The sequence below is a fragment of the Aethalodelphis obliquidens genome, unplaced genomic scaffold, assembly GCF_003676395.1.
Source record: "Aethalodelphis obliquidens isolate GAN/ISIS:26980383/991018 unplaced genomic scaffold, ASM367639v1 scaffold3, whole genome shotgun sequence".
Classification (NCBI taxonomy): Eukaryota; Metazoa; Chordata; class Mammalia; order Artiodactyla; family Delphinidae; genus Aethalodelphis; species Aethalodelphis obliquidens.
In genome coordinates this window covers 39965280-39980151 of record NW_020837947.1, presented here as the reverse complement: position 1 = coordinate 39980151, position 14872 = coordinate 39965280, and the positions used below count along the sequence as shown (strand labels likewise).

The 14872-nt window shown below is 34.4% G+C and overlaps 1 non-coding gene across 1 annotated transcript; it reads right to left on the bottom strand.

The window, feature by feature from the left end:
• Positions 1-351: 351 nt before the first annotated feature.
• TRNAW-CCA (transfer RNA tryptophan (anticodon CCA)) lies at positions 352-424 on the bottom strand. Its single transcript has one exon. It is a non-coding gene; the product is annotated as a tRNA-Trp (tRNA).
• Positions 425-14872: the final 14448 nt, after the last annotated feature.

Sequence of the window (14872 nt, the reverse complement as noted above, 5' to 3'; positions counted from 1 at the left end):
GTGGCATCTTCGTCTTGTTTTGGTATCAGCATGATGGTGGCTTCGTAGAATAAGTTTGGGAGTGTTTCTCCCTCTGCTATACTTTGGAAGAGTTTGAGAAGGATAGGTGAAAAACATATGTACTTTGAATTGAAGGAAACTACTGCTATTATTTTGCAAATAAGTAAATATTTGAATTTAATCCATGAATCTTGAATCAGCTACATTTTTGCCCATTGATATCCATTGCGAGCACATTTCTTTTTTTTTTTAATGTTTATTTATTTGGTTGCACTTGGTCTTAGTTGTGGCAGGCAGCTTCCTTAGTTGTGGCATGTGAACTCTTAGTTGTGGCATGCACGTGAGATCTAGTTCCCTGACCAGGGATTGAACCTGGGCCCCCTGCATTTGGAATGCAGAGTCTTATCCACTGCACCAACAGGGAAGGCCCTTGAGCACATTTGTAACGCCAACTTTAAAAATCTTTATATCTGATAACTCAAAAGCTAAGTGTTAGGCACACATCATTTTTTTCAGAAATATCCGAAGATGAAATACTTTGCAGATTATCAGAATAACTAAAATCTCTGTTTTTTCTACCGTGTTAACATTTTTATCGCTGATGTGTTGTTTCACTGAAAAAAAAAATCTGTCCAAATATACATCCAACTCAATGTTGCTTCACAAAATAACTGGCCCACAGTTTAGATCCCACAGAAATACCAGGTAGAACATTACGAAGGATTTAACATGCATAGCAGAAGAGGAATAAACATGACTGTAATTCTCTTGAACTCACTTATTTCTTATTAAAAACAAGTCCGTATTATAGAAAGCAGGAAAAATAATGAAAATAACAGGAAATCTAGGCTTTCTGGTTACCGTATATCTGATGGATTGACCACCATAGCTAAGTGAAAGTGTATCTCTGGAGATAACAAGAAAACTGAAAATGGACAATTGTGCCTTGAGGAGCTATTGTTGACTTGAGCATAGATAGCTAAATCATTATGCAATTGCTGGTGATCCAATATACATATATTGATTTCCTCTCACACACGGTGCAGGCTTATCTAGAATGGACTTAATTCTGGCAGTAAATGAAAGAGTCATCCTATTATTAATTATGACAACAAATTAATAATTATTTGAACATTTACTATGTGTGAGGCTATGAGCTAAAAAATTTTTGTAATTATCCTATTTTATTATTCAAAACTCCAGTGTGGTTAGTACTATCATTATCTCCATTTTTCAGATAAGGCAACTAAAATTTAAGGATTATAAGTAATTTATCCAAGTTTATATATCCAAGAAGTGGTATCAGTGGTTCCTTTTTTATTTTTTTAATATTGATTTATTTGGCTGTGCTGGGTCTAGTTGCAGCACATGGGATCTTTGTTGCCATGTGCAGCACCTTTGTTGGGGCATGCAGTATCTTTTAGTTGCAGCATGTGGATTCTTATTTGTGGCATGCATGTGGGATCTAGTTCCCTGACCAACTATCAAACCCGGCCCCCTGCACTGGGAGCACGGAATCTTAACCACTGGACCATCAGGCAGGTCTGGGTGGTCCAAAGCCAATTTTTTTAATCAATATAGTATATTGTTTGAATATTAGATTGAAACTGTGTCAGAAAGGTGGAAGAGAATAAGCCTTCTAGGATCACAGGCTGTGCTGTTGGCTACACTGTAGTCCCTGATTCATTGTATTTGGGTGTTTTATCTCTCCAAAATTACAAAACTCCTCTAGGGCAGAAAAGTGTGAGTCCTTCCCTTTATCTCGCCAAAGGGCTAGCACAGTTGCGGAGCAACATGTTTTGGTTGTTCCATTGGTAAATTTTATTTTCTAATATTTGATTTATAAGTACTCCCACAACATTTAAAAAAATGTAGCTGTGTGAGAATCCAAGTGAAGTGGATGAAAACACTGACTGTACAAACAGCAATTTTCAAAATAATATTTCTTCAAGATTGAGGAAGAGGATGGATAGTGAAATTATTTTTTTCCTCCTGTTTTTGTTCCTAAACAAGCTCTGTTCACAATTCAAGTATGAATTGTTAAAATAATTAAATAAGGAGGCCATTAGACTGAAGGGGCTCTAATGCCTTGGTAGCCCATAAGCAAACCAAAACTTGAGCCAGAGTCCATGCACTAGAATGTAAGAAAGTGAAACTCAAGAACAACCAGTCATAAACAACGAACTAGGCTTTACAACATAAGGCAACTGCTTAAGCTATAACTAATCAAAGAATTGATTTGCTTTGCTTCACTGACTTCTCTATAAAAACCTTGCCTCTATCTCCTCTTAGTGGAACACTCCTTCACCTTTGGTTTCATGCTGCCAGATTCCAATCCATGTAAGCTCCAATAAACTGTTGAATATTTTGATGTGCTTCATTTTACCTTTTAACATAGTTTTCTGCCCCTTCTTCCCTACAGTGACTTTGTACAAAAAAGAAATTAGATCAGAGGAAGACAAGGGACAAAAAGGGAAATGATGTTTACACTTAACTAATAACAAAGAGAATAAAAATAAAACCTTCCAAAAACGAGGGCTTGGGAAGATATTTCATCTCTCTCAAATTTCAGTGTAAAAATTGTTCATAAATAATTTCTTTTTCATTGTATGATTATCTAAACATAAATACATTTCCACTAATAAGAGATACTCAATAGTCACATTTCTATAACTTAGTTCAGGTCTACCTTCTGTCCTCTCTAATTCCACTAATTCTAGCTTCATCAGCTTTACTCTTGTTACCATATGGTTCCCATTAAAAAACTAAAAAGTAGAATATATTTCACTTCCTATAAAAGCAAATGTTACAAAAGAATTTAAGGAAATGACTTTGGTAGCAACACATAAAGCTTTCACTCCTAAACGACAAGAGAGCTGTAGGAAAATTGGAGAGGTATTATTTGTACAACAAACACAGTAATTGTTTTTTCTGTGAGATTGGAAATCTTGCTATCATGTTTATTTCCCAACTGTTTTCCTTGACAAACTAAACTTATTTTATTTGGGTGAATATGTTGTCCAGAATTGTACCAGTGACATGACTTGAATTATCTCTGTCCATAAAAACCATTAGTTGACAGATACCTTCAGAAGGTGAGATATATAACTTTACATAAACTGTGTTATGAGGAAATTTATCTTTTTTCAACAGTATTTTTAAAACCTCTGCATAGATACTTCCCCATGAAATAAGTGTTTAAGTAGCCAAAGGAAAGTTGGTATATTTCTAATTCATTCCTAATGATAAAATATATACATTTGTTAATTACAGTTCTTTTGGGAGGGAAAATCCACCTTTTTTAGTTAACTATGGAAAAATTATTTGTTCTATAATTTATATAGAACTAACATTTTAAAATTAAACAAACATATATAGCATTTTAAAATTACTTAAAACCAATTGATAACGTATTTCAAAAGAAAATGACATTTTGAGTTATTAGTGATAAATTTCTTGGCTCCAGAAACTGTTATTCCAGTCTTCGATGCATCATATCCAATCTTTATCTATAAAATAGAACTTGAAAAATCTTATGGATATCTGGCTACTTTTCTAAAACTTCTTTTTTATCTGTCTTAATTCCTAGATCAGCAGTAATGAGCATACATCAGGAAGCTAATACCTACTTGTCGATGGATTAAGTTAGATCATTACAGTCCAAAAATTTTATTGTGCTTTAAGTGAGCTAGTCTTCTGATAATAAACCATTTACCTATTTTTATGTTCTTAGTCTTTTGACATTAGACACTTTAAATTTTACTTCAACGATGGTAATAGAAGCAAGAAATCATTTACTAGCAACGTACAGAGACATGAAATTATTTAATAAATATAAAATTATATTTGATAGAAAATATTTGTCATCTTTTAATTCTGATGAAAGTTTTAGAATTATTAAATTTATTGCTTAGCATGTTTTGTTTACATTTTTTGTTATACTCATATCAGAAACATGAAGTGTATTTAGATTTTACTGTTTCTAACAAGCAATCCCTAAATTTGTATGCCTTAAAGTAATACAATTTTGATTTTTGTTCAACTATATTTCCTCACAAATTGAGAGGAACAGTTCCTGATTAATTACTAAAAAAATACAGACAGATGGAGTATCCACCATCTTGGATGTTTCCCTCTCTGTGTCAAAGGGTCTCACACAGGCAATTAAATATCAGGCCTGAACACTGTGGTACATGACTCTTTTGCAGCAGTATTTACAATAGCCAGGACATGGAAGCAACCTAAGTGTCCACTGACAGATGAATGGTAAAGAAGATGTGGCACATATATACAATGGAATATTACTCAGCCGTAAAAAGATACGAAATTGAGTTATTTTTAGTCAGGTGGATGGACTAGAATCTGTCCTACAGAGTGAAGTAAGTCAGTAAGAGAAAAAGAAATACCTTATGCTAACACATATATATGGAATCTAAAAAAAAAGGGGGGGGGTTCTGAAGAACCTAGGGGCAGGGCAGGAATAAAGATGCAGACGTAGAGAATGAACTTGAGGACCCAGGGAGGGGGAATGGTAAGCTGGGAAGAAGTGGGAGAGTTGCGCAGACATATATACACTACCAAATGTAAAACTGATAGCTAGTGGGAAGCAGCCACATAGCACAGGGAGATCAGCTCAGTGCTTTGTGACCACCTAGAGGCGTGGGATAGGGAGGATGGGAGGGAGACGCAAAAGGGAAGAGATATGGCGATATATGTATAGCTGATTCAGTTTGTTAAAATCAGAAACTAACACAGCATTGTAAAGCCCTTATACTCCAATAAAGATGTTAAAAAAAATAATAAATATCAAGCCTGAAAATGAGATACAAGATTTATTTACCAGAACTACATGGAAATACCAAACACTTACAAAGGAGAATGAAAAAGCAATCCTACCATGTTTCATGGAAGATATAGAGCTGTAATTAACTTTTTGAGCAGCAAAATGGCTGTTACGTTGTTTGTTACGGTTTTTGGTTGCAACGACATTTTATATATATTGTAATTGAGTATAGTATAGTGGCTAAAAGTGCATATTCTAGACCTGGAATGCTCAATTTTAAATCCTGGCTCTGCCTTTTAATTAGCTATAAGTTGAGCAATTACTTAGATTCTTTGTTCTTTAGTTTTCTCATCTGGGTATGTTGGTATCTTCCATAAAGTGTCATTCTAAATGTTAAATATGGTAATATGTGTAAAACACTTAGAACAGTGACTGGCATAGAAACTGTTAAAATGTTGGCGTATGAGCTCAATATAATGCTGTAAAATCACTTCTCATTGTCATTGTAGATAGGATTTATGTATTTCATGTCAATGTATGTGAGTGCTTTAGGATTAATTGGATTAGATCTAAGATTCAAATATACTTGATGTATAGTTAAATGAACTGTCTTCTTTTCCCTGACTTTATGTGTATCTACAAATTCACAGGAATATCTGAAGGAAAGAATCTCAACTGGTACGAAGCATGGACTGTGTCTTATATCAGCAAAAATAGCCTGGAACACCTAAGACTGACAGAGGTAAGTGCAAGTAAGGACAAGGATGGGTAAGTTCAGGCCTGGCCTAGCTGCAGTGTTGCTCTCACAGTTTCTGGAAGGAGACTGCAATGAGTGAGAAGTGAGGACCCCTCTTTCTGTCGCAACGGTGGTGGGTAGGCTCTTGGTTCTGTCTTCCATGGCAATAATTCCCAAAGCAGTGGCAGCAGAAACTCTGATTGGCAATAATGAGGAATTGTCTCTTACTGAATTTAGTTGGTTCATAAGGAGAATATTCACAAAATTACTACGGAATTATCGGTAGTGATCTAGTTTTGAAAATGCCTTAAGTCTGTAAAATCTTCTTAGACATATTCTTAGTGTGTACAAATTCTTCACCTAGCAGGAAATTTGATTTTTCATCAAAATTAATGACTGAATCACAACATGGATAATTATACTTGGTAATACCATTACAAAAGTAAGAATAACTATGAAGTAATGGTACTAGAGTTCTGTAGTTCATAAAATAATACTGTAGGCATTTCTTTTAAAAAGTTTTTTTTAAGTATATATGAGCAGAATTAATTCCAAACCTGATCTCTTTAAAAGTTATCAGTTGCTTGAAAATATGGGTATGATGATATGATGGTAGTTTCATTAAAATAAAATTTACATACATAATTATGTAGATTTGTTCATCAATTGTACATTTATTAACTTAATTGTGATTTACTGAATAATACTGAAGGGACTAAATATCTTGGTTTGGTATAATTAAGCCCACACAGGTCTAACAAGTCACAGTATATATTCTGTAAATATATAGGTTTTATTGGGAAAAAAATCACATAGTGGAAAGAGAAGCACATGGTTACTAGGTATTTAGTATCTTTGACTAGGTCATCTGAAAAGAAGTTCTTGTGGTTCATTTTGTAACTAGGTCCCTAGGCCAGCTATGAGCACATGTTGGCACTGATACGAATATTTACTGTCACTTCTCTCTAAATCTCTAAATAGGACAGTATTGATAAGGAAAAAAACAGCACAAGGAAGTAAAAAAAATCTGATCAATTGATCCATTGTGATGCTCAATCAGGACTCCTGTGAACACTCTAGATGAGGTGAAAGGATCCAGCTGCTCTCATTCCTAGTTTCCAGGATTAAACTGGGCCAGCTCTATGCTGCCAAACGTGGAGCTGCTTAGAGCTTAGAGCCCTAAGTGAGGGGGACTCTTTCTTCCTCCTATTCTATTTTCTTACAATATATGTTAGAAATACCTAATACATATGGTTTAAACAGAGCAAGGTTTAGACACCAAGGTATCTGAGTATGAAGGCCAAGTATACATGAAGATGTCAGGGCTTAGATGAATTTGAGCTTATATACAATGACCTTCGGTGAAGCTGGAAACAAGCCTGTAAGCAAAAAGAGCTTTCCCACCTCTTACACACTACCCAGTCTCCTAGAAAGTTGATCTTAGCTGCAGATTCTCCCCTTGGACCTTTAGAGAAATAAAAACTACAAATGTCCAGTAAATATATTGGGGTCTCTTATGACCATCTGCTTGTCTTGATACATATATTTCAAGCCATGTCTATATAATCGAAATACATCAGATCTGACTTTTAAAAAGTCAATCATAATGATCCCAGAAATCCAAATCTATGGTTAGGCTTCCAGATTAATCAAAATGGGTCCTTCTTTGCAAATCAGTGAGCAAAACAAAAGCTGTTATATGGTCCATAGTTTTAATATATGAATATTCAACTCCTCACACTAATACTCATATATCAGTTGAGGTCACATTTGCCACAAATTCTTTTAAAATTTGGTTTTAGAGCTTTTATGATTTTTGAAGATTGATTAAATTACATTTAACGATTGTGGATCTGACTTGCAGATTCATTTTAGGAACCAGGAATAAGGAAGCCTCAGATCTATTAAATTTAACTAAAGTGCAGACAAAATTCCCAAATGAGCATCATAATGGATCTCATGTACATATATTTTAAAAGACTGGGCTATTTTTTCCTTATCCATGCCAATTTTGTGATATTTAGAAGGTACCAACTCTAAGAGACCAATATCAAAGCAAACAGGCATTTGAAGCTGACCTGAGAAGCCACAAAATGTGCAGCAAGAACTTGTTCAGTTGACTGAGTCAAAGCTACTAAATAGAGTTCTAGGCCATGGGTTAAGACCCAAATTTTAATATTGAACAATCCAAGCAGATGCTTGAATTTGATAGTTTTTGAAAGAATTTTTCATTTTCATATGAATATCCAGTACAATCAAAAATGTACAAATGCATGTATAGAGAAATAATTATGAGGCACGCTTATTAGAAACATATGTATATATGTATATGTATATGTATTTAGAGTGGCATTAAGATCACTCAAAACTAATGAGATGAAATCAGAGAAAGATAATTTCAAACTTCTGTTAAAAGCATTTGAATATAAATGAGAAGGAAATAAAATCATACTCCCTAAAAATGATCCTTCCTTTAAATTTATTAATGTATATACTCGTCCATTTATTCTTTCAGTCAAGCAATATTTAATGAGTGCTGAGTTGCAAAAATCAACATAATGTTAAGCCGAGCTTTGAGTTGCTCATAATATTCATCACACCTTGGGCTAGTGGCAAGTATACTTTCAAATAATGAAATCAGGAATGTCTTTAAATTTAGAGAGTAAGTTCTTGGTGGCGGATAAGAACTTTGGATTTTGAGCCAGTCGTGACCCTGGGCATAAAATTCAAGTAGTGTAGCTGTGGCTTGTTTATTTCTCAGCAATGCCTTTCCATTTGTCCAGTATGTAGGAGAGGAAGTTTACATTATTGTGCTCTTTACAGAGGAAGTTTACATTATTGTACAGTAACACACTGCATAGTGAAACACATGCAGTTGAATACAAAGTTTTAAAGAACTCTTGGGAAAACTTAGTGTTTAATTTTACCCTTATCTTTTTTCTCTATCACTTGGCTACTACATAGATTTTGGTGATTTTTATATTTTATTCTCATTTTTAATAGAGAATTTTAGGTTACTGATTTAAGATTATTTATTTTCTAATGTAAGTATTTAAAAGCTTCAAGTTTCTCTCTATGCATGGCTTTATCTATGTGGTATTTTGCAATGTTACCAGATTCTAAAGATTTCAAACATGGCTTCTATTAGTTAATCTGTTTGATACAAATATAATTGAACAATCTCTGTTTACAGTTAAAAATAAAAATTAAGACTAGACAAGCTAAAGAACTAGTACTCAGAGCGTGGCTGAGAGGCACTCCAGCTTACCCATGCACACATTTTCTAGTGATCACCGGGAAGTCCTTTCACCTTGACGCACAACAAAGGTATGCTTCTCACTCCCAGTACATCCAACAGCCTGAAGAGGGCTTCAGGAACACTCTAAAACTTTTTTTTTCCTCCTCTTTTCCTCCTTTCTATTTTGTTCAGCCTCTTGAACTTTACAACTCTCAGGAACCAATCTTTTTATGGCAGAAAGCTGCATGAGTGATAATCCAACTGAGCAGTGTCATCCACCTGAAGGATGACACTGGAAATCGCATGATTTGTTAAGGAAGGAAATTGTCACATTCTGAAGTGTTTCACTGTGAGTCCAAGCCCAAGGACATCTTCACACATACTGTTCCTCTCACACCCACCCCAAATTATACTGCTTCATGAACTTCAAGTCATGAATGCTCATGTAGCTATAGTGCAAAAGGGCGATTTATTTAATTAATGTTCTCAATAAAGTCTTAAAGGTGAAAAAATGCTGTAAGTTGTTGGAGATAATTTGTTGGGTTCTATTGTACATTAATGTTATTAACGAATTGCAGCTAGTGTTTAACATTTGCTTAGTTCTAAATATAGATAATTTCACTCTAACTCATAAAATAGGAACTTTATAAACCAAGTAAATTAAAGTTTTATTATTTTCAATACAAAAAATTTTCTAAATTATTTGAAAGCGGATTTTCAGTAGGGGAGGTGTTTGAGCAGCAAAATGGCTGTTAACGTTGTTTGTTATGGTTTTTGGTTGCATTGATTAACCATTTGGCAAAAAGCCTAAAGCAAGGAGAATTTTAATACTGAAGTATTAACTTCATGAAACTATTAAAATATTTCAAAAATAAATTAGATATACACACTTTTAAGGGAGCTGTTTATTGTGAAACAAGAGGTACATATTTTTCTGGAAAAAGCAGTGGAATGGGACAAATTGATTTTTGGCAAATTATGGATGTCCTGATAGTCTCTGACAGTCCTTATTTATAAATGAAGAACTTGTTGCTAAGGTCTCTTCCAGTCATAAAATTACAATTTTATTTTTTAAATAGAAATTTCAATATTCTTAATTCATAAGAATATTGAATGTTATAAATAGATATTAAATTTAAATCTTGTTTAAATGTGATGTAAACTTTGAAGACACTGTTGAATAAATAATTTCTTTTATATTATACTTGAATTCTAATTTGAATTGTCTATATTCATATAACTCAGTTTTGTATTAATATTTTCATAATTTCAAAGCCCTAGAAGAACAATCATATTCAGTGATATCTCCTGCAAGGTAGATATATATATATATGTATGTATAATTTAATATATATATGAGTAAATAGACGTCTAATACATCATTTTAATTCTTCTTTTTTTTTTCTTCCTGGCTGCTGTGGGAATTATAACATGCATTTATTCATCATAATTCTGGGTCAGATTAGTACTAACTTAATTCCGGTAAATGTAAAGGCATTGTAGCCATTCAGAAAATGTAAGTTACTCCTTCCCACCTTAAAAAGTATAATCTTGGGGATTTCAGGCCCTTTCTGTTCTTTCTTGTTTCATCTTTTGCCACCTTAGCTACCACAGCAAAAAGAAACCAAGGGATCCATTGAGCTAGGATTAGATTTATCATTTTTCAATTTTGTTGGTATATTTTACCTCTCATAACAGATGACAGCTCACCTTCTATTTCACATATGGGTGATTCCAAAGCCATCCAGGCATCAGGGCTTCAGCAACCCCACCTCTTTCTTTTCCCCAAACAACGCTTTAGTCATGTTTCTGTGAATGGAGGTCGTTTTAACAAATTCCATCATTGCTACTACTTGGATTGGGAGTCCCAAGGCCACTCACATATTTGGCGATTTGTTAGAGGGACTCAGGGGACTCGAAGGCTATTATACTTATGGCTGTGAAATACTACAGAGAACGAATACACAACAGGATTAGCAAGGGGAAAAAGACACATCTCGCAGAGACTGAATGAATCCCACCACAGGTTTCCTATGTGCTCCTCAAAGGGGCGACAGAACACACACCTTCCTCCACCAGTGAAATGTACACGACTTCCGCACAGGAAAGTCTGTTTGAGACTCAGAGTCCAAGGTTTTATTAGGGGCTGGTCACATAGGCACTCTGCCTAGCCACAGCTACCAAAATTCGATATTCCCAGAAGGAAAGCATTTGTTCACCATAAATCACATTGCCTATACAAACAGTCTACACAGAGCAGTACAGAGACTTGATCAGTTTACAGAACATTTCAAAGCCAAACTTCCTGAAGCCAGCCAAGGGCCAGCTCTGCAAACAAGCCCTTCTAAGGACCAGTCCTGCTGTGTTAACTCTGTCCTGAACGTCCTAACATGTTGTCATTACTCAATTCCTATTTGAGTCTGTCTTTAATGCATGTTGTCCGATTACATTCTCCCAATAATTTACTGAGACACATTTTGTTATTCCCCTTCTACTTTTCTGATGAGAAAACTGAGAATCAGAGAGAAAATTAATTTCAAAAGGTCATATAAGTAGGAAGAGGTAGCAAGGTTTGACTTTGAAGTCAAGATTTTATTCATTAAATATACCCGCATTGTATGTCTTCAAAAAATATTTACTGAATGAGCAGATATCAAGTGACTTCGGACTGAAGGTACCATATTATTTAATATAGCAGTATATGTGTAGAACCCTGTATTCTTACTGTAACTCTGTGAATTAAGGCAAAACTTATTATTCCCATTAGACAGAAGAGGAAAATCAAGAGCTGAAGTATATAGAAATATATAGTTATTATTTATCACTTAGAATTTAAATAAACTTCCTAATTCATTCCATGCTTTCTTTCTACACCAAGAAATATGTGTTTCTCATCACAACTATGTTTTTTAAATGCTCTAATTCATATGCCCAAGCACTGTCAGAGACAGGAAAACTCCTTGCAATTTTGGAAAGAGATAAAGCTCAAAGGGTTAAATATAAATTATAATCATTTTTAGAATGCAGCTCAGTTGAGTAGGAAAGCTTCTCTAGACTGTTCTTCAGGGATGGATATTAATCCAGCACACAGTAGTTTGCTCACACATCACATCAAGGCAGAGCCACTAATGTGTGGCAAGCTTGAATTTCAGGGTTCTCACAGAAACAAATTCGTTCAGACAATACTCTTTTTTACTTTTTCATTGTAATACTAAATGCTGACATTTGTGCAGAAAACTATAAAGAAAAAGAAAAATGTTGGAGATTAGTCCAACAATTAATGTAATTTGGCAAGAGCAAAATATGATGTATAAAATAATTTTCTTTACAATCCTTAAAATAATCACAAATATTTGTCCCTAAAAGAGAACAACTAGAAATTCAGACATTATCATGGAGGTAACTAAAGCATTTCTTTTAGTCAGTTGAGAATATGCAAGGAGTGTGCTTTTAGAGCTTAAGTTTCAAAAAATGTTAATATAATTTTTTTCTGGTCTTTCTCTCTCCCCTGATGTTAGCAGATTATCATAGTTAGTACAGATTTTAATATTTATTGTTAGTCTTTTAAACTAATAAGGGAACTCTAAATCAACACAAGGTGCATATACTGAGTGCCTACTATCAATTAGAAAGCTTTCTAGGTGGTTTAAAGTACAGCTAGGGCTGAGAACTATTGAATTAGAGAATGCCCATTCTGTTGTTTACATAACCTTTTTCAGTTAACAATTGTGATACAATTGTGATACATTTCCACATCAATGATACAAAATGTGCATTTTCTATAGCTAGATAGCAGTCCATATAAAATTAAATATATTATAATTTTGAAGAATACAAGGCATACTTTTGTATAGATGTCTTTTTTTTTAATCAGGTACTTCTTGTTAATTTATTACTGGTAAATGTATAGATGTCTTTATTTTTTTTAACATCTTTATTGGAATATAATTGCTTTATAATGGTGTGTTAGTTTCTGCTTTATAACAAAGTGAATCAGCTATACATATACATACATCACCATATCTCCTCCCTCTTGTGTCTCCCTCCCACCCTCCCTATCCCACCCCTCTAGGTGGTCACAAAGCACCTAGCTGATCTCCCTGTGCTATGCGGCTGCTTCCCAATAGCTATCTACCTTACCTTTGGTAGTGTGTATATGTCCATGCCACTCTCTCACTTTGTCACAGCTTACCCTTCCCCCTCCCCATATCCTCTAGTCCATTCTCTAGTAGGTCTGTGTCTTTATTCCCGTCTTGCCCCTAGGTTCTTCATGACCTTTTTTTTCCTTAGATTCCTTATATATGTGTTAGCATATGGTATTTGTTTTTCTCTTTATGACTTACTTCACTCTGTATGACAGACTCTAGGTCCATCCACCTCACTACAAATAACTCAATTTCATTTCTTTTTATGGCTGAGTAATATTCCATTGTATATATGTGCCACATCTTCTTTATCCATTCATCTGTTGATGGAAGATGTCTTTAAATACCAATTTAAATTCCAACATGACATTTTATACAGAGAATTAGAAGACTGAAGATTTCATTTTAGTATACATAGTAATAAAAAATTTTCTTGTTGGCAAATATAATATTTTTCAATTCAAAGGCAACTAGTCTCATAGTTGGCAGGAAAAAAAACCTAAGCTTGTAAAATCAGCTAAGAGATCAGTTTGTTCATCACAAAGTCCTGAAAGGCAGTGTCATTGTCTTTGTAAATGTTACTATATTGATTAAAATTTTCATCTAAGTTCTTTGGTTTGGCTTACAAATGCCCTTTACACACTAGCCTCTCATGTATTCTGACTCAGTGTTTGAAGCAGCCATGCTCTTTCATGATTCCATAACTTCTAGTTACTTTATCTTCCAGAAATCTCCTTCCTCTATTCCTACTCATCTCTTAAGACTCAATTCAAATTGGGGTCTTAACACCCCATAGTTTTTCCTTCATACTTTCTAATCTGGACTTAATGTTGCATCTCAACATATTGAAAAATATATTTTAATTTATTGTAATCTATAAATCTATCTAATGTAATAATTTGTGATCTCCTCCAAGCAAATAAGTTCTATATTATTCATTTTTACATCATGTAAACCAAGCCTAGTAATTCTTCATATATTTATACAAGTTACTTGGATAATTACATACATACTCCCTCTTCTGTAAAGAGATTGAATTCGGAGTTTACACAGTTTCACATATGGTTACTGTTGGAAACATTGTTTAGCTGAGTGATTCCACAAACTAAGCAGCACACTGGAATCACTTCTTTGATATAAGGCCCTGTGCCTAGAGAGTCTGAGTCAGTAGACTATCCACAGGCCTAGGAATCTGTATTTCAACACAGATATGTGGAAATTCTCATGCAGTGACCTTCAGGAACAATGGTTGAGAATGCTGATATGAAAACCACCAATTAATTCATGCTGTCTTCCCTTTCATTTGTTGATTCATTATATACTTATTGAGTCTGGCACTTGCAAGGTGTTAGGGGGTTTAATTGGTGAACAAAAGAGCCCTGTGCTTACCCTCAGGGAGATGACCGTCTTGTGGCAGTAAGAGATTCCAAGTATCGTATCAATACAAATATAATTATAATTGGGAGTGATAAGTACTATGAAAGAAAATGAGTCCTGACCAACGTTTTCAAAGAGCAAGGAAAGCTTTTCGGAAAAATGGCATTTAAGGAAAGACCATATAAAAATGAATGGAAGCTAATTATGTAAAGAAGGCACAGGAAGAAATTAGGTGACAAAAATCATTTCAGGTAGAAGGGAATTCTTCTACACTCTGAGGAAGTGAGACAGAGCTTGCCACTTTGAGAAATCCAGAAACCCTTGTGACTGGATCAATGGAGATTTGTGCAGGGTAAGTTTAGAGTGTGTATGAGGAGGGGTGAGGAATCATTCAGTCTGGAAGCCAGGTTAAGGATTTTGATCGTCATTTCAAAAATAATAGGAAGGATTTTAAAGGTTTAAGCAAGACATTCACATGATGAAACTTAGATTTTAAAAGAACGCCAACTTCTGTGTGAAAACTCAGTGGGCTTGGGTGGAGGGTGGCTGTAATTGGGGACAACAATGAGAGCAGGCAGGTCAGTAGAAGTTTG